This window comes from Cnephaeus nilssonii, assembly GCF_951640355.1.
Source record: "Cnephaeus nilssonii genome assembly, chromosome: Y".
NCBI classification, from domain to species: Eukaryota; Metazoa; Chordata; class Mammalia; order Chiroptera; family Vespertilionidae; genus Cnephaeus; species Cnephaeus nilssonii.
In genome coordinates, this window is record NC_137096.1 from 1,813,009 (window position 1) to 1,839,142 (window position 26,134).

The window sequence follows — 26,134 nt, forward strand, 5'->3', positions numbered from 1 at the left end:
GTCGCCTGCCAGATATTATTTTTATGGACTTCAGAGAGGAAGGGAGAGAGAGAAGCATCCGTGAGGAGAGAGCATCGTGGACCGGCTGCCCCCTGCACGCCCCCGCCTGGGGATGGAGCCTGCAACCCGGGCCTGTGCCCTTGACCGGGAATCGAACCCTGACCTCCTGGTTCCTAGGTCTTCGCTCCACCACGGGGTCACGCCGGCCGGGAATGCCGTGCTGTGTGAGCTCCCCAGGACCGCAGTGCGTTCGGAATCTGCTGATTCGGTTGGCCGACCCGCTGCGTCCGGGTTTGCACACCCTCGGCCCCCGGACGCGGGCTCCTGGTGAAGTGGGACCCCGTGCGGGAACCGGGTGTGACAGGTGTCTCCGGGGCCTGCCCGCTGGCTGTGTGGTGTCGTCCGTCCGTCCGTCCTTCTTGCGAGAGACACATGGCATCCGTCCCGGGTGTTACTCTTTCTTTTCTTTTTCCTTTTTGCATTGCACACGGCGGCTTTGCAAATAGAACACCCGCTTGCGTGGACGCCGTCTTCCTGGTGCCCCGGTAAATAAACAGAAGGATGGCAATGCGGACAGACGGCGCCGCCGCGGGCTGTGGGCGTGAGAACCAGGCTCACCTCCAAGCGCCAGGGCGCCTGGCCCGGGGGCCGAGGCTGAGGTGTGGATTTCAGGACACGGAGTGTAAACGGCGGCCGCTCCAGCGTTTCCACGCCCGCCTTTCTTTCTTTTATTTTTAAATCCTCATCGGAGGAGTGAGGAGATGTTTCCCAGTGTTTTCAGAGAGAGCGAAGGGTCGAGGGAGAGGTGGGGGGAGAGAGTGAGAGTGAGAGTGAGAGAGAAACACGGATGCGAGAGACGCTTCTATTGGTTGCTGCCCACACACGCCCGGGCTGGGTGGGGATCCGACCTCCAACCCAGGTGTGTGCCCTGGACGGGGGGCAATCGAACCTGCGACCCTCCGGTGTGCACACCGGCGCTCTGACCGCTGAGCCGCACAGGCCAGGGCTCCGCGCCAGCCTTCTGGGTCTGTCTGTCTAACTGGAGACGGTGTGCCTGTTGGCCTCGGTTTCCGTGTGTCGTTTTTTGGCGTGCGCACCGGATTTCTGCCCGTGGGGCTCTGGGATTCGCAGGGTCACCTCGTACCTGCAGGGAAGGTGGCGGTTGGCCAGGGCGGCTGCGGGGGAGCCTCGTGAGGAACAGCGAGGTGACGGCTGGCCGTTTCTAAGGGGCCAGGACTCCTGGGGTCTCACCTGGCTGGTCGGGGTCGCCTCGGCGTTCGCTGCCCTTTAACCCTTTGCACCCGCTTGCCTTTTTCTCGATTCCTTTATTCTACTCAGGATTTAATTTTTCAAACGCCCCAGATTTCACAAAGCGCGGCAGTAGCATGAAAAACTGGAGTTTCTTTTCATACAAACTTATTTATTTGGATTTTTTTATATGTCAAATTATTGATACATTCAAAGAGTAATTTTAATCTCGACATCCGAGTGCGAAAGGTTAAAGGATCTGTCTCCCGCTCACTCGTAAGTATCCCCTTGATGGTACTACTAGAGGCCTGGTGCACGAAATTCGTGCACGGGGCAGGGGGGGGGTGTCCCTCAGCCAGGCCTGCTCCCTCTCCAATCAGGGACCCCCTCAGGGGATGTCCGACTGACAGACATCCCTCTCACAATCCAGGACCACTGGCTCCTAACCGCTCACCTGCCTGCCTGCCTGCCTGATCGCCCCTAACCACTCTGCCTGCTGGTCTGATCGCCCTCAACTGTCCCCACCCGCTGGCCTGCTCGCCCCCAACTGCCCCCCACTGCTGGCCTGATCACCCCCAACTGCCCCCCACTGCCAGCCTGATTGCCCCCAACTGCGCCCCCCTCCTGGCCTGATTGTCCCTAACCGCCTCTGCCTTGGGTCTGCCACCATGGCTGGGTCTGGAAGGACGTCCGGAAGGTCTCCCGGTCTAATTAGCAGCATGTTACCCTTTTATTGGTATAGATTCAGGAGGCACCTCCTGTGAAGAGAGAGCAGAAACAGGAAGTTGGATTTTTGTTGTTGTTGTTCATCGTCACCCAAGGATATTTTTCCATTGATTTTTAGAAAGTGGGAGGGAGGGGGAGAGACAGAGAGAGAGAAACGTCCATGTGAGAGAGACACATCGGTGGGCTGCCGCCTACACGCGGGGCCAGGGAGCGAGCCTGCAACTGAGGTCTGTGCCCTTGGCCGGCATCGAACCCGGCACCCTTCGGTCCACAGGCCTGTGCCCTGTCCACCGAGCCAGACCAGGTGGGGCAGGAAGTGGGACTTTTTATCACCGTATCCTGCCCTGTTGTCTTTCTCCGGAGACGAACACACGGGCGCTCCAACAACACACTGAGTTATCCGGAGGGTCTTTGCGAGTGTCCTTTCCTGAAATTATTTATTTGTCCTTTATTGATTTTTAGGGAGAGGAGAAGGGAGAGGGAGAGGGAGAGGGAGAGGGAGAGAGAGAGAGAGAGAGAGAGAGAGAGAAACATCAATGATGAGAGTGAATCTTCGTCAATTGTCTGCCTCCTGCACGCCCCCCACTGGGGATGGAGCCCGCAACCCGGGCATGTGCCCTGACTGGGAATCGAACCCTGACCTCCTGGGTCCTAGGTCGACGCTCAACCAGTGAGCCATGCCGGCCCGGCGGGAGTGTTGTTATTTGTCCTTGCCCGGCCCCTGTTAGATAAACTCACACCTGTGAGTGAGTGACATCGAGGGCAGGTCAGCCAGACACCAGTGAATTGCTCTAGCGCTGGGTGGGGGGCAGGAGTGCGTGTGGGGAGGGCTCTGGTCATTATCACGGGACTAGAGGCCCGGTGCACGAATTTGTGCATGGGTGGGGTCCCTCGGCCTGGCTGGCGATCAGGGCCGATGGGGGCCGTCTCGCCCAGTCCCGATTGGGGCTGGCTGGCCGGGGGTGGGGGGGAGGGACCGCGGGGGGTTGGCTGTGGGAGCGCACTGACTACCAGGGGGCAGCTCCTGCATTGAGCGTCTGCCCCCCGGTGGCCGGTGCGCGTCATAGCGACCGGTCGTCCGGTCACTTAGGCTTTTATATATATAGGTGGTTTGCCGGCCAGATTGCCCGTGGGATGTTTCACGGGGGCATGTCAGAGAGCGGCCCCCACCCAGGGCTGTTCCCAGAAGCCCTCGCAGGAATTGTTTCTCACTTGCATACAGCAGGCGCTCAGTAAGTGCAGGCTTGCAGGTGTGACCCCTGGGACTTGGGCGGAGGTGGATGGAGCAGGCGTGTCGGGGAACTGGACCCTGGTGAAAGCTGTGTGTGTGCACACTGAACGAGAGAGAGAGAGAGAGAGAGAGAGAGAGAGAGAGAGAAGAAAAACAGCACGCTTATACCATCGTTGAAATACCAGCTACACCGAGTGGCCAGATGATGATGATCTCTGAACACATAATCCTCTGGCCACTCCGTGTCTGTCCTATAGAATAAAAGGCTAATATGCAAATGGTCCCCTCGACCGGGAGTTCGACCAGCAGGCAGGCCGGCCAACCGCCCATGTCCCCTCCCCCTGGCCAGGCTGGCCGGACCCCACCCATGCACGGATTCATGCATCAGGTCTTTAATATATATATATATATATATATATATATATATATATATATATATATATATACACACACACACTGAGTGGCCAGGTTATTATGTGTTCAGAGATCATCATAATCTGGCCACTCAGTACATAGTTTAGGTCTATGTTTATTGATTTCAGAGAGGAAGGGAGAGGAAGAGAGAGACAGAAACATCCATGATAGAGAATCTCATGGATCGGCTGCCTCCTGCATGCCTCCTACTGGGGTTTGAGCCCAAAACCTGGGCGTGTGCCCTTGATGGGAATCGAACCCGGGACCCGTCAGTCCGCAGTCGGACGCCCTATCCACGGAGCCACACCAGCCAGGGATATCTGCGTCGTTTATATCGGGGAAGGCGGCTGCCCCTCATTAGGACGGTTGGGTTATTAAAATGAGCTCTCTCCGTTTCTTCCCACGGAAATAAAAGACGAATTGTCGATCAGCCATTGCTTGGGGAGCTTTATCACGGGGAGTCTGAAGCTGGCAGACGGCTCCCGCCCGGGGTAATCACATTCGTGGACTCACCCCAAACACAGAGGCAGACTCGCTCAGGGGAATATTTCCTTTTTATCTCCGTCTGCCCAGCTCGCACCCGCCCAACCGTCAGGCCATTCCTCGTTACGCTCTGTAATGTTTTTGGCCGACCTGGGCGTGTTTTCGGAAAACGAGACTGGATGTTTTCATTATTCCCCGGTTCGTGTTTAAATGGAAAGTGGGCCCGGCTGGTGTGGCTCAGGGGTTGAGCATTGACCCATGAACCAGGAGGTTCCGGTCCAGGGCACACGCCCGGGTTGCGGGCTCGATGCCCAGTAGGGGGCGTGCAGGAGGCAGCCGATCCATCATTCTCCCTCATCATGGATGTTTCTCCCTCTCCCTTCCTCTCTGGAATCAATAAAGATATATCTATCTATAATAATAAAAGCGTAATATGCTCATTAGACCAGACCCGGGGTCGGCAAACCGCGGCTCGCGAGCCACAGGCGGCTCTTGGGCCCCTGGAGTGTGGCTCTTCCACAAAACACCACGGCCTGGGCGAGTCTATGTTGAAGACGTGGCGTTTGAAGAAGTTTAGGTTTAAAAAATGTGGCTCTCAAAGGAAATTTCAGTCGTTGTGATGTTGATGTTTGGCTCTGTGGGCTCATGGGTTTGCCGACCGCTGGACCAGACGACCTTCCGGACGACCTTCCGGACGAAGCCGGGGCTGCGAGGGAAGCCCGGGTCCCGGGTGCCAGAGGGAAGCTGGCGGTGCCGGCAGCCGGGGGAAGGAAGGCCTGCTCTTGCACGAATTCCGTGCACCGACCGGGCCTCTAGTTGCGAAAACCAACGTGGTGATGAAGTGTTCTCTCTCTCACACACACACTGTCACACGCCTGGCATCACGGACGGGCGAGCTGGGGGCCCGTGTTTGCGTGTGGCGTTTGCTCTAAGGGGCGTGGGGGCGCGACCCGTGGCTCGCTGTCTGAGTAAATGCTCATCCGTCTCCACGTTCCCGGCGGGTCGGCTTTTCCATCTTCCGACGGCAGAAATTGAATTTCTCTGCGTGGGTTCCCGGCGGCCCCGATGTGCGTCCGAGTGGAATTTTCCTCCCTCCGCACCGCTGGGTTGGGCGGCCTGGGCGCCTGGGCTGAGGGGGGCACGGTGGAGACGGGGCTGGCGTCTCTGAGCGGGGGGCCCCTGGGGTTCCTCGGTGCTCGACATGCGTGTTTGCTGTGATGCCGTTCAGGGCAACAGAACTGAAAGTCTGGCTTAAGGTCAAGTTGATTTTCTTTCCTTTTTCTTAAAAAAATGTGTTTTTTATTGATTTCAGAGAGGAAGGGAGAGGGACATCCATGATGAGAGGGAATCATGGACCGGCTGCCTCCTGCACGCCCCCTACGGGGGATCGAGCCCGCAACCCCGGCCTGTGCCCCTGACCGGGAATCGAACCCTGACCTCCTGGTTCCTAGGTCGACGCTCAGCCACCGAGCCCCGCCGGCCGGGCGGGGTGCCTGTGTTTTTTAAAATCCGCCGTGACAGAGTCATCGGCTGTGGTCATGGCTTCGTCCCCAGTTTTCCCGAGGCGACGGGGTTATGGGGAGATAACGCATAGACGGTGCCGCTCGCCCCCGTACCCTGTGTCATCGCGAACCGGACCTCCTGGCGTTCTGAGGGGCCTGGGCACCCCCCCAGCGCTCTCTCCTTCGAGGACATTGGCATCGTCTCCGAGAAACGCCGCACCCCGGAGGCTACCCCCCGGCCCCCCCCGCTGCCCCGGCCGCGGGCAGCCCCCCCAAACCCCCACCCCCCACCCGTCTGCTTTCTCTGAATTCCTCCTTCCTGGACGTGGCCTATAAAAGGGGTCAGGCCACGGGCGCCTGGTCTGTGTGTCTGGCTTTCTTGTATTATTATTATTATTATTATTTTATATATATTCTTATTGATTTCAGAGAGGAGGGGAGAGAGAGACATCAGTGATGAGAATCATGGATCGGCTGCCTCCTGCACGCCCCCTACTGGGATGGAGCCTGCAACCCAGGCACGTGCCCTTGACCAGAATCGAACCCGGGACCCTTCAGCCCCCAGGCCGATGCTCTGCCCACTGAGCCACACCAGCCAGGGCTCCCGTATTATTTTGGGGGCTCTTCCACGTTGTAGCGCGTGCTCCCCCGTCTCGTTGCGCTTCTGTGGGAACGGTGGGTAACCCGGGCAGGTTTGGGGTCAGGGGTTGCGGGATGGAGGAGGGAGAATGTTCTGGGCTGGGACGCCAGACCCGGCCGCCCCCCTCAGGCGACATTTAAAATGGAAAATGGTTCCCCCGTGGAGCGTGGCGTGCATCGTCGATTTCGGTTCGGCTTTCCACCCTGGCCCGAGGGGTCCTGTCTGTCTGTAGTTTTCCTTTAAAAAAAATTATTATTTTGTTTTTACTGATTTCAGAGAGGAAGGGAGAGGGAGGGAGAAACATCCATGAGGAGAGAGAATCACGGACCGGCTGCCTCCTGCACGCCCCACACTGGGGATCGAACCTGCAACCCGGGCCTGTGCCCTTGACCGGGAATCGAACCGTGACCTCCTGGTTCACAGGTTGATGCTCAGTCACGGAGCCAGCCGGCCGGGCGGTTTCTAGGATGCGTGTGCGTGTGTGTGTGTGTGTGTGTGTGTGTGTGTGTGTGTTATCATCTGCTTGGCTTTGCATTCATTTCCCAAAGTCTCATTCCTTCTCTCCTGGCGCGGAGTCTAATGATGGAGCGTTACTGGCGTTGGGGACCTGTTTTCCGTTGGGTGTGCACGGGGATCCGAGTGTTGTTTCCTGCAGGTGCTTTCCGGCCAGCGTGCTTTATTCTTTTTCCTCCCTCGCAAGGTCACAAGGTCTTCAGGCCAGGACCACGCGTGCGTTTCCCTGCTGCTGTGCACGGGTGTGTGCGTGGCGAATCGTGGTGGGCTGCTAAGGGTGTTTGCCGCCCTGCGCCTCCCTCTCCGTGGTAAAGGGCTGAGCCACGCCCAGCAGGGCCGGGGTGAACCTGCGGGGCGGGGGGCGGGAGGGGGCGGTGAAGGATTAAAGAAGACAGACGAGAGAATACGGTTGGGGCCAGGTGGGTCCCTGTGCCTGGATGAGGACACAGTGACCCAGCCTGTAAGCGAAGCTCCATTTTACAGGCGGGTCCCACAAAGCAAGGACTGTCACGCCTTGTTTTGGCAGCACTTGCTGCACCCCCCGCAGCTCGCATCCCTCCGCTGCGAGGACCGCAGGGCCGGACGATAAGGTCAAGCTTACAACCCTCGCCTTTCGGCTGTAATTGTGCTGGGAGGGCTTTGCCTGCAAAGCCGGGGCGTGTGTGTGTGGCTTTGCCACACGTCAGTCCGAGGCCTGCACCTGTCCGCACGCTGTAGCCGCTCTCCACCAAGGGCCATGGACCAGGCCTCCACGGACCGGCCTTCGTACCCGGCGGTGGGCTGGGCGTCTCTCTCCAGGGCCGATGGGGATGTCGGGGCTTCGGGAAGAAACACCAGGCGGGTTGCTTGCCGGCAGGGCAACCAGGGACAACGCCGTGAACTCAGACTCTGTGCCCACCTGTTTTAAGTCCCCTTTTAACCCCCTTCCCCCCAGGCCTCCACCACCCTGTTGTCTGTGTCCACGGGTGATGCGTATACGCATACAAGGTCCTTGGTTGATTCCCTCCCACCCTCCCATCCACCCTCCCCTGCCTCCCCTCTGAGGCCCCCCCTTTTTCAGTGCTGCGTAGTATTCCACTGTTTCCCCCATTGATTTCTAGAGAGAGGAAGGGAAGGGGAGACAGAGAGAGAGAGAGGGAAACGTGGATGTGAGAGAGACACATCGATTGGTTGCCCCCTGCACACCCGGGCCCGCGGATGGAGCCTGCCATCCAGGGACGTGACCAGACTCAAACCTGGGACCCTTTGATGCTCGGGTCGATGTTCCTAACCACCGAGCAGCAGCTGCTGCGGGCAGACTTCGCTTTACAAAGAGAGTGCGTTTCTGATGTTTGGGATGTTTTCCTGGAAGTGGGATTAGGGACGTGCGCTGGGGGTGGGGTGGGGGTGGGGGTGCCCGAGGGAGGTCAGGAGGGGAAAGGAGACAGGAGTAATTCTTTCAACAAGAAGGACTTTGAGTGGAGAAAAGAGGAGGCAGAGAGAGTGTGGAGGCCTCGTCCGGAGCCCCTGGAGTTGGTCAGGACCGGATCAGCCCGGCCGGCGTGCCTCCGTGGTTGAGCATTGGCCTAGGAACCAGGAGGTCCCGGGTTCGATTCTGGTCAAGGGCACAGGCCTGGGTTGTGGGCTGGATCCCCAGTGGGGGGCGTGCAGGAGGCAGCTGATGCAGGATTCTCTCTCCTCATGCATGTTTCTCTCTCTCCCTCTCCCTCCCTCTCTGAAATCAGTAAAAAAATGTTTTTTAACAAACGTAGGCATTGAGCAGTGAGAAAGCCAGGGTCCGTCTGGGGGAGGCAGGCCACCACGGATTCAGCCGGAGGCCCCTCGGGGAGAGACGGTGCTTCTCGGCCTGCTCGCCGCCGTGTCCCAGGGCCCTGCGTGGGGACTCCCGCCCCTCAGACCTCCTGTCACCATCGCATCTGGCGGGGAGAAGGCGGTTGTGTGTTTATTTAAAATATCTTTTTCTTGATGTCAGAGAGGAAGGGAGGGAGAGAGAGAGAGAGAGATAGAAACACCCATGATGAGAGAATCATGCATCAGCTGCCTCCTGCACGCCCCCTACTGGGGATCGAGCCCGCAACCCGGGCATGTGCCCTTGACCGGGAATCGAACCCTGACCTCCTGGTTCCTGGGTCGATGCTCAACCACTGAGCCACCCTGGCTGGTTGCTCTAACCTCTTGCAGGGCGACGTGTTTAACGGGAAATGAAGGCTTTGGGAGACACACGGATTCTCCCGTGTGCTGCTTGGGGTTACGGGAGCCAGGGTTGTAAGTCAGTGCCTCACCTCATTCGTGATCCCCTGGATCAAATAAGAATAGGCCATGTCGCCCGGCCGGTGTGGCTCAGCGGTTGACCTCGACCCAGGAACCAGGAGGTCACCGGTTCGATTCCCGGTCGGTCGGGGCACGTGCCCGGGTTGCGGGCTCGATCGCTGGTGGGGGCTGTGCAGGAGGCAGGCAATCTCTGACTTCCTCTCTCGTCGATGTTTCTGTCTCTCTCTCCCTCGCCCTTCCTCTCTCTCTCAAGGTCAATAAAAGCGTATTTTAAATAAATTGACCACGTGGCTGTAGGCTGCCGTTTGGGGAGGGGTCCAGGACGCAGACGACCGATGCTTTCCTGGAAAGAGGCGATGCACAGGAGCAGCGTTGCTGGGTTTTCGTCCCGATGGCGTCCCTCACCGCCCGCGAGACGGGGCCCTGGGCCAGACGCTCCGAGCCGTCCCGGCAGGCACGCCGCCGCCGGTGGGTTCCCAGGCTGCCCACACCCCGCGCTGGCACCAGGGCAGTCGCAATCCTGGTGGTCGACTGCGCGTGGCCACGCCCGGGGTGCAGGCCGTCTGGGGCCTCCTCCTCGCCTCACGGGGGATTCTCGGTGGGATGCACCTGCCAGTGCCCTCAGGAACCTCCTAGCAAACGCCGCGCTTCAGGGGTGACGCATCACGGCGCCTCAGCACCTTCATTTTTAAAAAAAAATATATATATATTTATTGATTTCAGAGAGGAAGGGAGAGAGAGGAACATCCATGATGAGAGAGAACCACTGATCAGCTGCCTCCTGCACGCCCCCCACTGGGGATGGAGCCCAAAACCCGGGCCTGTGCCCTTGACCGGAATCGAACCTGGGACCCTTCAGTCCACAGGCCGACGCTCTATCCACTGAGCCACACCAGCCAGGGCTTGAGCACCTTTTTTTTTTGGGGGGGGGGGTATATTTTTATTGATTTCAGAGAGGGAGAGAGAAACATCAATGATGAGAATCCATGATCGGCTGCGGGCTGGGCTGCCTCCTGCACGCCCCACGCTGGGGATGGAGCCCGCCACCCGACATGGTCCCTGACCGGGAATCGAACCCGGGACCCTTCGGGCTGCAGGCCGGCGCTCTAACCACTGAGCCACACCGGCCAGGGCTTGAGCCTTGACTCCATGCTGATGCCAGGCCGGCTTCTCTCTGGTCCTGTTGCTCGGGGAGCCTCTTTGTCTTGCCCGTGACGGGAGGTGGTTTTCCCGGTTCATGGCCCGTGTTTGTCGCCGTTGCTCTTGACGGGGGTCCCCACGCCCCTCGGGGTCGCTGGCCTCGGTCCTCCAAGCACCAGGAGGTGCCCCGGGGACGGAGACGGTGCAGGTGCCGACCATTTCCATTAATGCAACGTTCCCGAGGGAAGGAGTTCATCACAGGCCCGGCCGCAAACAGGCCGAGAGGTGCTGTGCGCCACCACGCGGCGGCCCGCAACGGTGGCGTCTTCTGTAACCCCGGGCAGCGGCCGGAAGTGGACCTGCCCCGGAACCTGGCCGCAGGCCTTACGTCCACCGTGTCTGCGTGCTTGCGCTTTACGTCCCCCGTGTCCGCGTGCTCTCGCCTTAACGTTCCCCGTGTCTGCGTGCCCGTGTCTGCATGTGCTTGCATTAACGTTCCCTGTGTTTGCGTGCACTCGCTTTAGGTTCCCCGTGTCCGAGTGCTCTCGCATTAACGTTCCCCGTGTCCGCGTTCTCTTGCCTTAGGTTCCCCGTGCCTGTGTGCTTTCGCCTTACGTTCTGTGTCTGGGAGTGTACGCCTTAACGTTCCCTGTGTCCGCGTGCCCTCGCTTTAGGTTCCCCGTGTCTGCGTGCTCTCGCCTTAGGTTCCCCGTGCCTGTGTGCTTTCGCCTTACGTTCTGTGTCTGGGAGTGTACGCCTTAACGTTCCCTGTGTCCGCGTGCCCTCGCTTTAGGTTCCCCGTGTCTGCGTGTTCTCGCCTTAACGTTCCCCGTGTCCGAGTGCTCTTGCCTTAGGTTCCCCACGTCTGCGGGCACTCACTTTAGGTTCCCCGTGTCTGCTTCGTGCTCTCTCGCCTTAACGTTCCCCGTGTCCGCGTGCTCTCGCCTTAACGTTCCCCGTGTCCGCGTGCTCTCACCTTAACGTTCCCCGTGTCCGTGTGCTCTCTCAACTTTCCCCGTGTCAGCGTGATCTCGCCTTAATGTTCCCCCGTGTCCGCGTGCTCTCGCATTAACGTTCCCCGTGTCTGTGTGTTCTCACCTAACGTGCCCGTGTCTGCGTGTGCTCGCATTAACGTGCCCCGTGTCTGCGTGCTCTTGCCTTAGGTTCCCCGTGCCTGTGTGCTCTCGCCTTAACTTTCCCCGTGTCCGCGTGCCCTCGCATTAACTTCCCCATGTCCGCGTCCACTCACTTCAGGTTCCCCGTGTCTGCTGCGTGCCCTCGCCTTAACGTTCCCCGTGTCCTCGTGCTCTCGCCTCACGTCCACCCGCGCTCACGTGCACGCGTTCGTGGTTGATTTGAAAGGTGAGCGGGAGTCAGACCTCCCCTTTCACGTGCGCACGGGCGGTGACTTGAGCAGAGGGTGGGATGAGAGGGCTCCCCACAGGCACCCGCAGGGTCACCTTGACCTTGACCTTGACCTGGTCCTGGCTGCAGTGGGTGTGGCAGGTGCCGGCCCGGGAGCAGGACTTGCTGGGGGGGAGGGTATCAGCTGGATGCACAGCTGCCCTGCGGGGTATGGAGTCGCTCCTTTTGTTTCCGATGCTGAAATAGACAAACGTTTTCCTCTGAGCTCCCTGCAGGCTGATGAGAGAATATTGGGGGGTGGGGGGGACCCACAAGCTGGAATCTCAGACCGTGGGTGCGTTATTGCACGGGTCACCTATTCCCCTTTTTGCTTACTTTTATTTTTTAAATATGTTTTTGTTGATTTCAGAGAGGAAGGGAGAGGGAGAGAGACACACACATCAATGATGAGAGAGAACCCTTGATCGGCTGCCTCCCGCACGCCCCCCACGGGGGTGAAGCCCACGACCCGGGCTTGTGCCCTTGACCGGGAATGGCACGGTGACCTCCCGGTTCTGGGTCGCTCGCTGCTCAGGCCGCTGAGCCACGCCGGCCGGGCGCCTGTTCCTCCTTTTGTAAGTGGACGGAACAGCGCCCTCCCCGTTTGGGGCCAGGACCCCAGGCCCTGGTGGGGTGGTCACCCCCTCAGACCTCCCGTGGAACTGGTGGAGCTGTGAGCTCACCCTGTGGCGGACACGAGCCGCCCGTCCCACGGAGAGTGGCAGGTGGCGTTGCTGAGCCCGCTGTCTGCCCGGCACGGTGAGCGATGGTGGCCAGCAGCGTGTCTGTGGCTCAGCGTGGGGAGGGCTGGCGGGCTGAGCCCTGTACCGGGACACGTGCCCGCGTCCGTGTCCAGGGGTGGACACGCGGTCCGGTGGCTGTTGGCCTGCGGCTTGCACAGCCCCTGGAGCGAAGCCGTGGTGACATTGAGACGCCTTGGCGGACGCCGAGCCAGGCACGGCTCCCGGCTTGCACGGGGAGATGCGATAGGACCGGAAGGTCCGTCTCGGTGTTCCCAGTGCCAGGCACCTGTCAGTCACCCACAGAGGCCGGCGGGTGAAGTGAAGACGGTTTGGCCGTGGTCGGCGTGGCTCAGTGGGTAGGTAGAGCGTCGGCCTGCCGACTACAGGGCCCCGGGTCCAGTTCTGGTCCAGGGCACGGACCTCGGTTGCAGGCTCCTTCCCCGGCTCTGGTCGGGGCGCGTGCAGGAGGCAACCAATCGATGTCTCTCTCCCTCCCTCCCTCTCTCTCTCTCTCTCTCCAACTCAATGGAAAAAATACCTTCAGGTGAGGATTAATTAAAAAAGAGAAGAGGGTTTGCTAGGGCTATAGGGCTGCTCAGACAGACGGAGGTTCGCGGGTGCCTAGACGGCCGTTTGGGGATGGGGCGGGGCAGGGACTGGTGGGGTACAGGCCCTCCTGTGGGGCGTGAGGGTGTTATTCCAAGGCTGATGTTACCGATGACGGGGGCACGACCGAATATTCTGAAAGCAGTGGCAGGCGCCCAGCAGGCGTGGCTCCGTGGCTGAGCGTCGACCTATGAACCAGGAGGTCAGGGTTCGATTCCCGGTCAGGGCACATGCCCGGGTTGTGGGCTCCATCCCCGGTGCGGGGCGTGCAGGAGGCAGCAGGTCCATGATTCTCTCTGATCGTGGATGTTTCTCTCTCTCTCTCTCCCTTCCTCTCTGAAACCAATAAAACTATTTTAAAAAGTTAAATAATAACTTAAAAAAGACATAGGGAACATTCCAGAGGGTGAATTGCATGGTGTGTGGCTTATTCTATATAATAATCCTATATAATAAAGGCTAGTATGCAAATTGTCCCCTTGGGAGTTTGACCGACCAGGAGTTTGACCGCTCGCTATGACATGCACTGACCACCAGGGGGTGGGGCGTCCCTGATTGCTGGCCAGGCCTAGGGACTCGACCTGTGCATGGATTTCGTGCACTGGGCCTCTAGTATCTTAATAAAGCTGTTTTAGAAGGGGTTCGGGCCCTGACCGGTGTGGCTCAGTGGATAGAGCGTTGGCCTGCGGACTGAAGGGTCCCGGGTTCGATTCCGGTCAAGGGCATGGACCTTGGTTGCGGGCACATCCCCAGTGGGGGGCGTGCAGGAGGCGGCTGATCGATGTTTCTCTCTCATCGATGTTTCTAGCTCTCTCTCCCTCTCCCTTCCGCTCTGTAAAAAAAAAAATCAATAAAATATATTTAATAAAAAAAAGGAAGGGGTTCGGGGTGGGGAGAACGGGTTTCTAATACGAGGTGACAGGCGGTTTGACTGGGTGGCGGGCACCCACGGTGCCATATACAGATCGTGTCCCCTGGAAACCCACGTATGAAACCTGCATGTTCATTGGGCCAGCGTCACCCCGATAAGAAAGGAAAACGGGGTTGGTTTGCCGCTTGTGTGGGTTCACGCTGCGCTCCCGGTACCTCGTGGGGTCACCGCCCCCTCGGAGCGGGGACACCGTGTGACTTCCGTGGGGCGGGAGCCGTCTCCGAGTGACCGGGCCCAGACACCGGGTCCTGTCTGTCCTCCCCACCCGCCCGCGAGCGGTGAGCATGCAGCCGAGGTCACAGGAAGTGAGGCCTGCTCGGCCGCGGTCAGGAGCCGTCACATTAGGCGCTACGAGCCGTTTCCCCGTCCGTAGACAGAGCGAAGGAAAAAGCACACAGCCCTGGCCGGTGCGGCTCAGTGGATAGAGCGCCGGCCTGCGGACTGAAGGGTCCCGGGTTCGATTCCGGTCAAGGGCCTGTACCTTGGTGGCGGGCACATCCCCAGTAGGGGGCGTGCAGGAGGCAGCTGATTGATGTTTCTAACTCTATCCCTCTCCCTTCCTCTCTGTTAAAAAGTCAATAAAATATATATTTTTAAAAATCATTGGGAAAATATCCTTAGGTGAGTATTAAGATCAACAACAACAAAAAAGCCAGGAATATACGCGGCGGCACCCCCTCCCCTGGTTGGAGACGGGCGGGCGTGGAGGGAGGGTCGGAATGACCTAGACTTGCTTTTGTTTTGTTCTGTTCATCCTCACCCGAGGCTGTTTTTCCTGTTGATTTTCAGGGCGAGTAGGAGAGAGAGGGAGAGGCAGAGAGAAACATCGATGTGAGAGAGACACACCCATGGGTAGCCTCCTGCACGCCCCCGACCAGGGCCAGGGCCAGGGCCAGGGCCAGGGCCAGGGCTGGGGAGGAGCCTGCCACTGAGGTACGTGCCCTGGACCGGGATCGAACCCGGGACCCCTCGGTCCGCAGGCCGACGCTCTGTCCTCTGAGCCACACCGGCCAGGGCAGGGCGAGCTCGGCTTTGGACGGCACCGTGGCCGCCGGGTCATTTCCCTGCTGACCCAGTTCCAGAGCTGCCAGCACGCGATGGAGGGGAGCCCGCTGGTGGAGGGGAGCCCGCTGGTGGAGGGGAGCCCGCTGGCCGCCAGCTGGCCGCCCCACAGGACCTAAAAATAGCTCATTGAGGAGACGGCTGTGCCTGGGGCGTGTCTCCCGGGGCCTTCGGGAGGCGGGGGCTGGCCTGGACGTGGGCGGTTCCTGTCCGTCCTGCTCCCCGGGCCTGCCGCATCCGTCCCCCCCCCCCCCCCCCCCCCCCCGGTGTCCGATGTTGCTTCTCTAAGGATTCTCGCCCCACGCCTTGCCCCGCGTGGGACCGCAGAGTGGCATGTGCCTGCAGGCCGCCCCCCCCGCCCCCCCCGAGGCAGATCCCAGCTCTATGGCAAGAACCGGGGGGCGGCTCCTGTAACCCGGGAGGTTGTGGTTCGATTCCCGGTCGGGGCCCATGCCCGGGGGTGGGGGGCAGGCTCGATCCCCAGTGCGGGGCGTGCAGGAGGCAGCCGATCGGTCTGTGGTTTTTTTTCATCATGGTTGTTTCTCTCTCTCTCTCTCTCCCCCTTCCTCTCTCTGAAACCAATTTAAAAGGAGCTTATCTATACTAATAATCTATACTAATAAAAGGTTAATATGCTAATTAGACCGGGAGACCTTCCGGACGACGTTCCGGACAAAGCCATGGTGGCGGGGCCAGGGCAAAGGCAATTAGGTGTGATCAGGCCAGGATGGGGGTGCAGTTGGGGGCGATCAGGCTGGTGTGGGGGGGAGAGTTGGGGCGAGCAGGCCAGCGGGGTGGCAGTTGAGGGCGAGCAGGTTGGCAGGGGGGGGCAGTTAGGGGCGAGCAGGCCGGTGAGGGGGCAGTTGGGGGCGAGCAGGCTGGCATGGGGGGCAGTTGGGGGCGAGCAGGCTGGCGGGGGGCGGTCCTTTGGGGGTGAGCATGTCGGCAGGCAGAGTGGTTAGGGGCGATCAGGCAGGCAGGCAGGTGAGTGGTTAGGAGCCAGCGGTCCCGGATTGGGAGAGGGACGTCCCGGATTGGGAGAGGGTGCAGGCCGGGCTGAGGGACACCCCCCCCCCCCGCCCCGATGCATGAATTTCGTGCACCGGGCCTCTAGTTAGTAAAATGAAAACAAAAATAAACTCGGCACTGCACGTCGCTCTTGGTCACTGCCCGTCCTCTCTGACGCCGTGAGGCTAACGTGTGCGTCTCTGGACAAACCCCCGTGAGGCGTGAGGCCGGACGCCAGCTGTGGCTTTGCGTGTTTGGAACGTTATCCTTGCTAATCGTCCAGTCAGGCGTCGGCTGGTATTTTTTTATTGACGTGGACCCGCCTTTCTGGGGTGTGGGGACACGTTTCTCCGTCCTAAAGTGGGGATGTCACCGCCCCGTCCGAAACGGCACACGGTGTATGTGGGGTGCCTCTGGGCCAGCCGCTCCCTCGTCTCGAACCCGCGCCGTGGGGCATCCCCGTGGCCGGCCGGCCGTTGGCCCAGGAGGAGGCGTTCTCGCCGGGACGGCCGTCACACAGCCTGGCTTCGGGAGAAGACGTCCCCTGGGCCGTGATGGAGAACGTGCCCCCGATGGGATAAGAGCGAGGGCTGCTGTTTAAAGGGTGTGCGACCCGCCCTGGCCGGTGTGGCCCAGTGGGTAGAGCGTCGGCCCGGGGACGGAGCGGTCCCGGGTTCGAGTCCGGTCAAGGGCGCGTGCCCGGGTCGGGGGCTCGGTTAAGGAGTGAGACACGGTGGTTTGTGGCGGCGGCGGATGAGATGTCATCCGCCTGGCGAATGCGTGTGGGCTGCCGCCTCCCTCCAGGGTTCAGGCCTCGTGGGCGAGCGTGCTGATGCCCGCGGGTTCTCTCGTTCTGAGGGGTCGACGGGGCTCCGCTCTGTCGTACGTGTCCGTGTCCTGGGTGGAGGTGGTTCTTGTGTGGCTTTTGTTTTTTTATTTTTTAGGTTAAGAACTGGTGGGGGGGGGCAGTTGGGGGCGATCAGGCCGGTGGGGGGGGGCAGTTGGGGGCCATCAGGCCGGCGGGGGGGGGGGCAGTTGGGGGCAATCAGGCCGGCGGGGGGAGGGCAGTTGGGAGCGATCAGGCCGGCGATGGGTGGGCAGTTGGGGGCGATCAGGCCAGCGGGGGGTGGGCAGTTGGGAGCGATCAGGCCAGCGGGGAGGCAGTTGGGGGCGATCAGGCCGGCGGGGGGTGGGCAGTTGGAGGCGATCAGGCCAGCGGCGGGGGGCAGTTGGGGGCGATCAGGCCAGCGGGGGGGGGGCAGTTGGGGGCGATCAGGCCAGCATGGGGGCAGTTGAGGGCAATCAGGCCGGCGGGGGAGGCAGTTGGGGGCGATCAGGAGGCAGCTGACCCATGGTTGTTTCATCTCATCATGAAATATTTTTTAAATATTTTCTTTATGTTTTTATTGACTTCTGAGAGAGGAAGGGAGAGGGAGAGAGAGAGAAACCTCAATGATGAGAATCACTGGTCAGCTGCCCCCTGCACGCCCCCTACTGGGCAATCAGAATATATATATATATATATGTATATGTATATGTATGTATATGTATATATATGTATATGTATATGTATATGTATATGTGTGTATATATATATATATATATATATATATATATGTATATAAATATGTACATAAAGTCAGAGAGAACTTGCTGTGTGTTCCCCGACGCTGAGCGATGATGTCCTTGGGGAAATCTCCGATTTCGTGACGGGTCCCGGGGCTCGTTCCTGCCGACCGGCCCGGCATCCGGCACTCTCTGTGCGTCCCGCTCTCACTGCCGTGTAAAACGTATAAGCCTGCCTTTCCTGTCGGCGAGACCCCCCGACGGGGGCGTGGACGTTCTCCCAGGTCCACCCCTGCTTCTCCCTCCTCATTGGAAGTTCGGGCAGAGTGTCCGTTCCGCAGCGGGGATCCGTGACCCCACCCACCCACACACACACACACACACACACACACACACACACACACAGCGGGCGTCGGCGGCCAGGGCTCAGGCTGGCAGCTGGGCCCTGTCTCTCGGCGCCAGGCAGGTGCCTGGGCTGGACGGATGCCCAGGTGCAGCGGGCTCAGGGTGGAGGTAGTCGGGAAGCCTCCCACACGCCCCCCCACGGGGGATCGAGGCCACAGCCCGGGCATGTGCCCTGGAACGGAATTGAATGGTGACCTCCTGGTTCCTAGGTCGACGCTCAGCCCCGGAGCCACGCTGGCCGGCAACAAGAGGGACTTGATGGCTGTGGCTTTGGGGTCTTGCGATGGGGCCGGCGATGGGTGGGCCCACGGTCCCCACAGAGGGCCTCAGAGTGGGAGGAGAGGCGGGGGGCAGACTCAGAGAGGAGAGGAGTCCCCGAGGCAAGGGTCGGAGCTGTGGGCCCGGGGGCCGAGCCGCTGGACAAGGCGAGGAATCGGGGTGTCCCCTGCACCCCAGGGCGGCCCAGCCCTGTGGCCCACTGTGCACATGTGGCCTCGGGAACGTAAGAGAATACACGGAGTGGCCAGATGATGATGATCTCTGAACGCATAATAACCTGGCCACTCAGTGTGTGTGTGTGTGTGTGTGTGTGTGTGTGTGTGTGTGTGTGTATATACATATTAGAGGCCCGGTGCATGAATTCGTGCATGGGTGGGGTCCGGCCAGCCTGGCCAGGGGGAGGGGACGTGGGCGGTTGGCCGGCCTGCCTGCTGGTCGAACTCCCGGTCGAGGGGACCATTTGCATATGAGCCTTTTATTCTATAGGATATACACTGAGCGGCCAGATTATTGTGCGTTCAGAGATCATCATCATCTGGCCACTCCGTGTAAGTCTGCGTTACTTAATGCAATGAGTTGGGGTGTTTCTCTGTGTGTGTGTGTGTGTGTGTGTGTGTGTGTGTGTGTGTATGTGAATCTTCACCCGAGGATATTTTCCCGTTGATTTTTAGAGAGAGTGGAAGGGAGGGAGAGAGAGAGAGAAACATCGATGAGAGAGAGAGACACATCGACTGGCCGCCTCCTGAACAAGCCCGCGCAGGGCCAGGGATCGAACCTGCAACTGCCCCTTGACCGGAATCGCACCCGGGACCCTTCAGTCCGCAGGCCGGCGCTCTACCCACTGAGCCACACCGGCCGGGGCCTCCAGGACGGGAAGACAGGAACCGTGCGTGGCTCCGTGCCACTGACTTCGTGGCGGCTCGTTACCGCGGCAGCACGCAGCCCATCCCGCGGGGAGGCCAGCCTTGGGGTTCTGGCTGCAAACCCCACAGCCTGGGACGAGGGGGTGGCCCCCCGGGGCAGGAGGTCAGGGAGGTCAGGGCCCAGTCCCTCTGCCTCCTTCTGCAGCCTCCTCCTCTTCAGTGAGAAAGGCGGGGTGTTCGTTGCCGTCCTCGACGCTCACCCCCCCAGGGGCCAGCGGCGCCCTGCTCTTTGGGAGAAACGGGGAAAACCGGAGCCGTACAGAATTGTGGTTTTATAGCGATGGCTCCGTCCGAAGTACAAGAGTTCACTCACGCCCTGGCCGATCTGGCTCCGTGGATAGAGCATCGACCTGCGGGCTGAAGGGCCCCAGGTTCAATTCCGATTCCGGCCAAGGGCACAGGCCCCGGTTGTGGGCTCGATCGCCAGTAGGGGGCGTGCAGGAGGCAGCTGGTGCACGATTCTCTCTCCTCATGGATGTTTCTCTCTCTCTCCCTCTCCCTTCCTGAAATCAATTTAAAAAAAAAAAATATATATATATATATATACTCGGAGCCCAGTGCACGAAATTTGTGCATGGGTAGGGTCCCTAGGCCTGGCGGGTGATCAGGGCCGATCTGTGGGGTGACCGGTGGGATGATTGGGGGGCACCCCGCTGGCTGTGGCTGGCCTGGGGCCTGCAGGCTGGGGGCCGTTCCTGTGTTGAGCGTCTGCCCCCTGGTGGTCAGTGCGTGCCATAGCGACCAGTCGATTTGCATATTAGGCTTTTATCTTATAGGATTTTTAAAAAGCGCCTGTCGCTCAGAGGAGCTGAAATCCAAGGGCAGGAATTTCGTCTCCTTTCTCGTGCTCCTCGGACACAGCTGTACAGCGGGGTCATCAGCAGCTGCCTGTTCAGAGCCACCTGCCCCTGTCACCCTCGCGGCCTTGGTCGCGTGTGACGACAGCGGGCGGACCGGATTTCCTGGTTCGCCCCCACGGGGCTGGGGACCTGGTTGGCCCCGGCCTGCGGCGGGTGGTGGTCTGGCTTCCTCCCGAGGGAGCCCCGTCTTCCGGGTCCCGCGGGGGCTTCGCGGGAAACGTCTTACGTAGTTCACTTCCCCTCGCAAACGGGCGAAACGTCATATGATGGGCAGATACGACCCGACTCAGGAACGTCGATGGTTCGGGTGGGTTTGCGTCAGGAAGGCCATTCTGGAGGCCGCGCCCCGGCTCCCGCGGTGCAGTGACGCTTTGGACGTGCAGAGGGAGTGTGTTCATTTAAAATCCCCTGTGCCTTACCCTGGCCGGTGTGGCTCAGTGGGTAGAGCGTCGGGCCGCAGACTGAAGAGTCCCAGGTTTGATTCCCTTTCGGGGCACACGCCCGGGTTGTGGGGTCGATCCCCAGTGAGGGGCGTGCAGGAGGCGGCCGGTCCATGATTCTCTCTCATCATGGATGTTTCTCTCTCTCTCTCTCTCCCTCTCCCTTCCTCTCTGAAACCAATAAAAATCTATTTTAAAAAGTAACCTATACTAATGAAACGGTAATATGCTAATTAGACTGGGAGACCTTCCAGACGTCCTTCCAGACAAAGCCATGGTGGCAGGGCCGAGGCAGAGGCGGTTGGGGGCGAGCAGGCCAGGAGGGGAGGGCAGTTGGGGGTCATCAGGCTGGCGGGGGGGCCAGTTGGGGGCGAGCAGGCTGGCAGGAGGGGCAGTTTGGGGCGAGCAGGCTGGCGGGGGGGGGGGCAGTTGGGAGCAAGCAGGCTGGCAGGGGGGGCAGTTGGGGGCAATCAGGCCGGTGGGGGAGGGCCAGTTAGGGGCGACCAGGCAGGCAGGCAGGTGAGTGGTTAGGAGCCAGCGGACCCGGATTGCGAGAGGGATGTCCAACTGCCAGTAGTCGGACATCCCCTGAGGGGTCCCGGATTGGAGAGGGTGCAGGCCCAGCTGAGGGACACTCTCCCCCCACAGCACGAATTTCGTGCACCGGGTCGCTAGTAATGAAAATAAATCCCTTGTGCCTTAGACCGAATAGGGAAGCTCATTCTTTAAACATGGGATGTTCTCTAGGCGTTGGATGATGCCATAACAGCGTAACCGCGTGCTTTGTTTAACATTCGCACGCACACACCGACCTGGCAGGTGACCTTTGCTTCGAGGGCCTGGGGGCGTTTTGGAAAGACAGCCGTATTGAGGCACCGTTCACACGCCACAAAGCTCACGTGTTTACATGCACGGTTCCGTGGTTTGTTAAGTCCATCTCAAGTTGTGGAGACACGGCCGCCATGCACTTTAGGACCCTTGTCGCCCCGGAGATAAATCTCTGCCCGTCGGCAGTTCTGGACTTGCCACGGCGAATGTTCCAAACAAATGGAGACAGACAGGGCGTCTTCTGTGTGTTGACCTCTTTCGTCCTGTATAGTGAAGGGCTAATATGCAAATGGTCGTCACGCCCTCACGCCGCAACGCTGAATGGCTCAGACACTCAACACTGGGGAGAGAGGGATGGGGGACCAGCCAGGCACAAATGAGCTCGCGAGAGAGGAATGGGGACCAGCCAGGCTGTGGCCTGGGAGAGGGACAAGCCGCCCCCCCCCCACCCCTACCCCCGTGGTCCCGGGCACCATTGCCTGCAGCCGGCCAGAGGGAGGGAAGCCCAGGTCCCTGGTGCCTGTGACCAGCCGGAGGAGGGAATCCTGGGTCCCGGGTGCAGGGCGAGGCGGAGGCGATTAGGGGCGATCAGGCCAGCAGGGGAGCAGTTAGGGGCAATCAAGCCGGCAGGGGAGAATTAGGGGCGATCAGGCAGGCAGGCAGAGGTGTTAGGGGCGATCAGGCAGGCAGGCAGAAGTGGTTAGGGGTGATCAGGCAGGCAGGCAGAGTGGTTAGGGGTGATCAGGCAGGCAGGCAGAAGTGGTTAGGGGCGATCAGGCAGGCAGAAGTGGTTAGGGGCGATCAGGCAGGCAGGCAGAGTGGTTAGGGGCGATCAGGCAGGCAGGCAGGCAGAGGTGGTTAGGGGCGATCAGGCAGGCAGAGTGGTTAGGGGCGATCAGGCAGGCAGGCAGAGTGGTTAGGGGCGATCAGGCAGGCAGGCAGAGGTGGTTAGGGGCGATCAGGCAGGCAGAGGGGTTAGGGGCGATCAGGCAGGCAGGCAGGCGAACGGTTAGGAGCCAGCGGTCCTGGATTGTGAGAGGCAGTCGGACATACCCCGAGGGGTCCCGGGTTGGAGAGGGTAGAGGCCGGGCTGAAGGACCCTCCACCCCTGCGCACAAATTTTGTGCACCGGGCCTCTAGTTTGGTATAAATGCTCTCAACGTTTATCCAGTGTGGGGCCTGCGGGAGGCAGCCGAGCCACGTGTCTCTCTCCCATCGATGTTCCTCTCCGTCTCTCCCCCTCCCTTCCGCTCTCTCTGCAAATCAATGGGAAAATATGGTCGGGTGAGGATTAAAGAAAAAAAAGGAAGGGAATACTGTGCGACTGCCAACTTGTTAGAATTTCCTGTGGGTTTGGCTCCCCCCCGTTCACTTCAGCGCTGGCTGGATCGTATCATTCTACGCCCCGTTGGCTCCCGCGATCCCCTCATCTCGTGCCAGATTTCCACGTGACACATCACGTCTCGGTCCTTTTGCGTGGAACGTGTTGGGCGTTCCTTGGGGTGCATCGGGGAGTGAATCGTGTTTGTCCCGTGTGGCAGCTGGCTCTGCTGGCGTGGGGTGTGGGTGAATGGCCCACACGGGTCCGCGCCGCGCACTCATTCTCATCCACGCTCTGTCACCCGCGTGAGCGTGGGATACGTGTTCCTCGGCCCCGGAACACGTTAAAGGGGGGATCGGGTGCGTGTGGCTGCCTGGTCGGTGGGCACTCCCCCCCCCCCCCCCCCGTATTTAAGTCGCTCGGGCGTTTGCCCTGAATTACAAAAACCCACGGGCGTGATAAAGCGGCGCCTTCTGCAGGAACGCACGGCTACGGAAGGACGCATCTCCGAGTGGACGGAGAAACGTGTCTTCCCATCGATCCTCCGTTAAAAATCGAGCCGTGCCGAAACCGGTTTGGCTCAGTGGATAGAGCGTCGGCCTGCAGACTCAAGGGTCCCGGGTTCGATTCCGGCCAAGGGCATGTGCCTTGGTTGCGGGCACATCCCCAGTGGGGGGCGTGCAGGAGGCAGCTGAATCAATGTTTCTCTCTCATCCATGTTTCTAACTCTCTATCCCTCTCCCTTCCTCTCTGTAAAAAAATCAATAAAACATATTTTAAAAAAATAAAAAATAAAAATCGAGCCGTTAAAAATCAAGCTGTTTTCAACACACGTCCTTTTCTGTGTACCTACTGTGCGAGCATGTTTATTTTTCTTCGGAGTAGACAAAAAAAAAAAAATAGTGGCTTTCTCCTGGTTTGGCTCTTGCTGCTGATTCATTTTATTTCATTATTTATTTATTTTTTTAAAGATATTTTTACTGATTTTGGAGAGGAAGGGAGAGAGCTAGAGAGAGAGAGAGAAACATCCATGATGAGCGAGAATCATTCATTGATTGGCTGCCTCCTGCACGACCCCTACTAGGGGGCAGAATCGAACCCGGGACCCTTTAGTCCGCAGGCCGATGCTCTGTCCACTGAGCCACACCGGCCAGGGCTGCTGGTTCGTTTTAAACGCCCACCTGCCAGGGGCCTGCTGTGCCCTGGGCTCCGAGCAGGAAAGGAAGTGGTTCCTGGTGATCCGATGAGACCGCGGTCTCTGGGGCCCTGGGGGGGGGGCGCCGGGACTCGCCGTCCCCCCACCTCTCTTCCACTTCCCCCGAAAATCAGCGGGAACGTACTGTCGGGGGAGGGCTCACCAACCAACGGACAGGAAGGAATAAAGTGGAATGAAGGAAGTGCCGCGATCGGACCCGAGTTCGTCAGCGTGTCGAAGGCTGCGTGTGATCGCCGTGTTCTGGACGCAGACCTGAGCCTGACACGCCCAGACGATGTTGGTACCCCGACCCGGGCGTGTGCCCGCTGCGGGAGCCGGCCGGACCCTGCTGTCTGTCTGCCGCCTGTCGGCGTGGACGACGCGGCCTCACTCTGCGTGTTTCTTGTTGGCAGGTGACTGAGGACGCCGGGCGAGCAGGCTGCAGGCGCACCGGGACGGGGCTGGGGCCGCCCGCCCGCCCGCCGGGGTTCTGGTGAGTGACGCTGCGAAGGGATGGCTCGTCCGGTCCGTCACGCGGTGCCGTCCGCCCCTTCGCGTTTCCCGGGTGGGAGTTGGACGGTGCGGCGCTGGCGGGGCGCATGGACGGCGTGGCTCGGGTGGTGGAGGGAGGCGATCGCTGGCATCTGGGCGTCCGGAGCTTCAGGAGAGAACGGAGACGCGGCCCGGCCGGCCTGGCTCAGGGGCTGAGCATTGACCTGCGAACCGGGAAGTCGCGGTTGGACTCCCGGTCAGGGCACGTGTCCAGGTTGCGGGCTCCATCTCCAGTCGGGGGCGTGCAGGAGGCAGTTGATCCATGATTCTCTCTCATTGATGTTTCTCTCTCTCCCTTCCTCTCCGTGAAATCAGTAAAAACATCCTATATAACAAAAGCCTAATATGCTAAGTGTCCAGTCGGCCGGTCGACCATTCAACCAATCAGAGCGTAATATGCTAATGATATGCTAAGGCCGCTCAACCGCTCGCTATGACGTGCACTGACCACCAGGGGGCAGACAGTCGACCGGTCGACCAGTCGCTATTACATGCACTGACCACCAGGGGCAGACAGTCGACCGGTCGACCGGTCGCTATGACGTGCACTGACCACCAGGGGCAGACAGTCGACCGGTCGACCAGTCGCTATTACATGCACTGACCACCAGGGGGCAGACAGTCGACCGGTCGACCGGTCGCTATGACGCGCACTGACCACCAGGGGCAGACAGTCGACCGGTCGACCGCTCGCTATGACGCGCACTGACCACCAGGGGGCAGACAGTCGACCGGTCGACCAGTCGCTATGACGTGCACTGACCACCAGGGGGCAGACGCTCCGACCGGTAGGTGAGCTTGCTGCTGAGGTCCGGCCGATGGGACGCACACGCCCTGGAGCCCTCCCGCGGTCCCTCCCCGGCTGGCCAACCTCCTGCGCCCCTCCCTGGCCTCGCCCCGGGCCTGTGCCCTGACCGGGAAAATTGGAGTGTGATCTCCTGGTTCCCAGGGCGACGCTCAACCACGGAGCCACCCGCCTGCAGAGCCGTGGCTGGTGCTTTTGAATCACGGTTCCCGTCTTCAGGGCCGCGTGTTACCGGCCCGCCTCTCCCACTTCTCACGTCGCCCGCAGAGACGTTTTTCTCAGCCCCCCCACAGTGTTGGGTCGACAGGCTCCATCTGCCGCCCAAACGCCCCGGTGAGGTGCACGTGCCACCTTCACGGGGCCTGTGGGGGTGGGAGGGCGTCCGCCCGCCCGTGTGCGCTCCGAGCGTGTGTGCCCACGGCCAGATCTGGGGTGTCCTGGGTCTGTGGGGGCTGCGCCCCGGGCCTGAGGCAGCAGGTGGGGCAGGAGGCCCGGCACAGAGGGAGGAGGGAGGGGGGTCTCGTGTGCACCGGGCCGGGCAGCGCCGTGCAAAGCGGCGGCAGAATCGGTGCGTGGGGGTCCCTTGTTGGACGGCGGCGCGTGGGCCAGCCCAGGACAGAGTGTGTGTGTGTGTGCGTGCGTGTGCGTGTGCGTGGTGGGGCCTGCCCACATGAGGCCAGACCAGACTTGGTGCTGCTTAGCCCAGCGGTCGGCAAACTCATTCGCCCGCAGAGCCAAACATCCACAGCACCACGACGGACATTTCCTTGGAGAGCCACGGTTTTTAAACGTAAACGTCTTCGAACGCCACGTCTTCAACACAGACGCGCCCGGGCCGTGGTGTTTTGTGGAAGAGCCACCCTCCAGGGGCCCGAGAGCCGCCTGTGGCTCGCGAGCCGCGGTTTGCCGACCACGGGCCTGGACGGATGGGATTCTTTCTTAGACATTTTATTGATGTCAGAGAGGAAGGGGGAGGGAGAGAGAGAGAAACATCCGTGAGGAGAGAGACTCATGATCGGCTGCCTCCTGCACGTCCCT

At 60.3% G+C, this 26,134-nt stretch overlaps 1 protein-coding gene across 2 annotated transcripts in view; it reads left to right on the forward strand.

The window, feature by feature from the left end:
• Nucleotides 1–26,134, forward strand: part of TBL1X (transducin beta like 1 X-linked) — a 118,697-nt gene that overhangs the window by 8,120 nt on the left and 84,443 nt on the right. For both annotated transcript variants that reach the window (XM_079766084.1, XM_079766085.1), the window contains exon 2: nt 24,153–24,232. The gene's annotated coding sequence lies outside the window, so the exon portion shown is untranslated. The remainder of the gene's footprint in view (nt 1–24,152; nt 24,233–26,134) is intronic.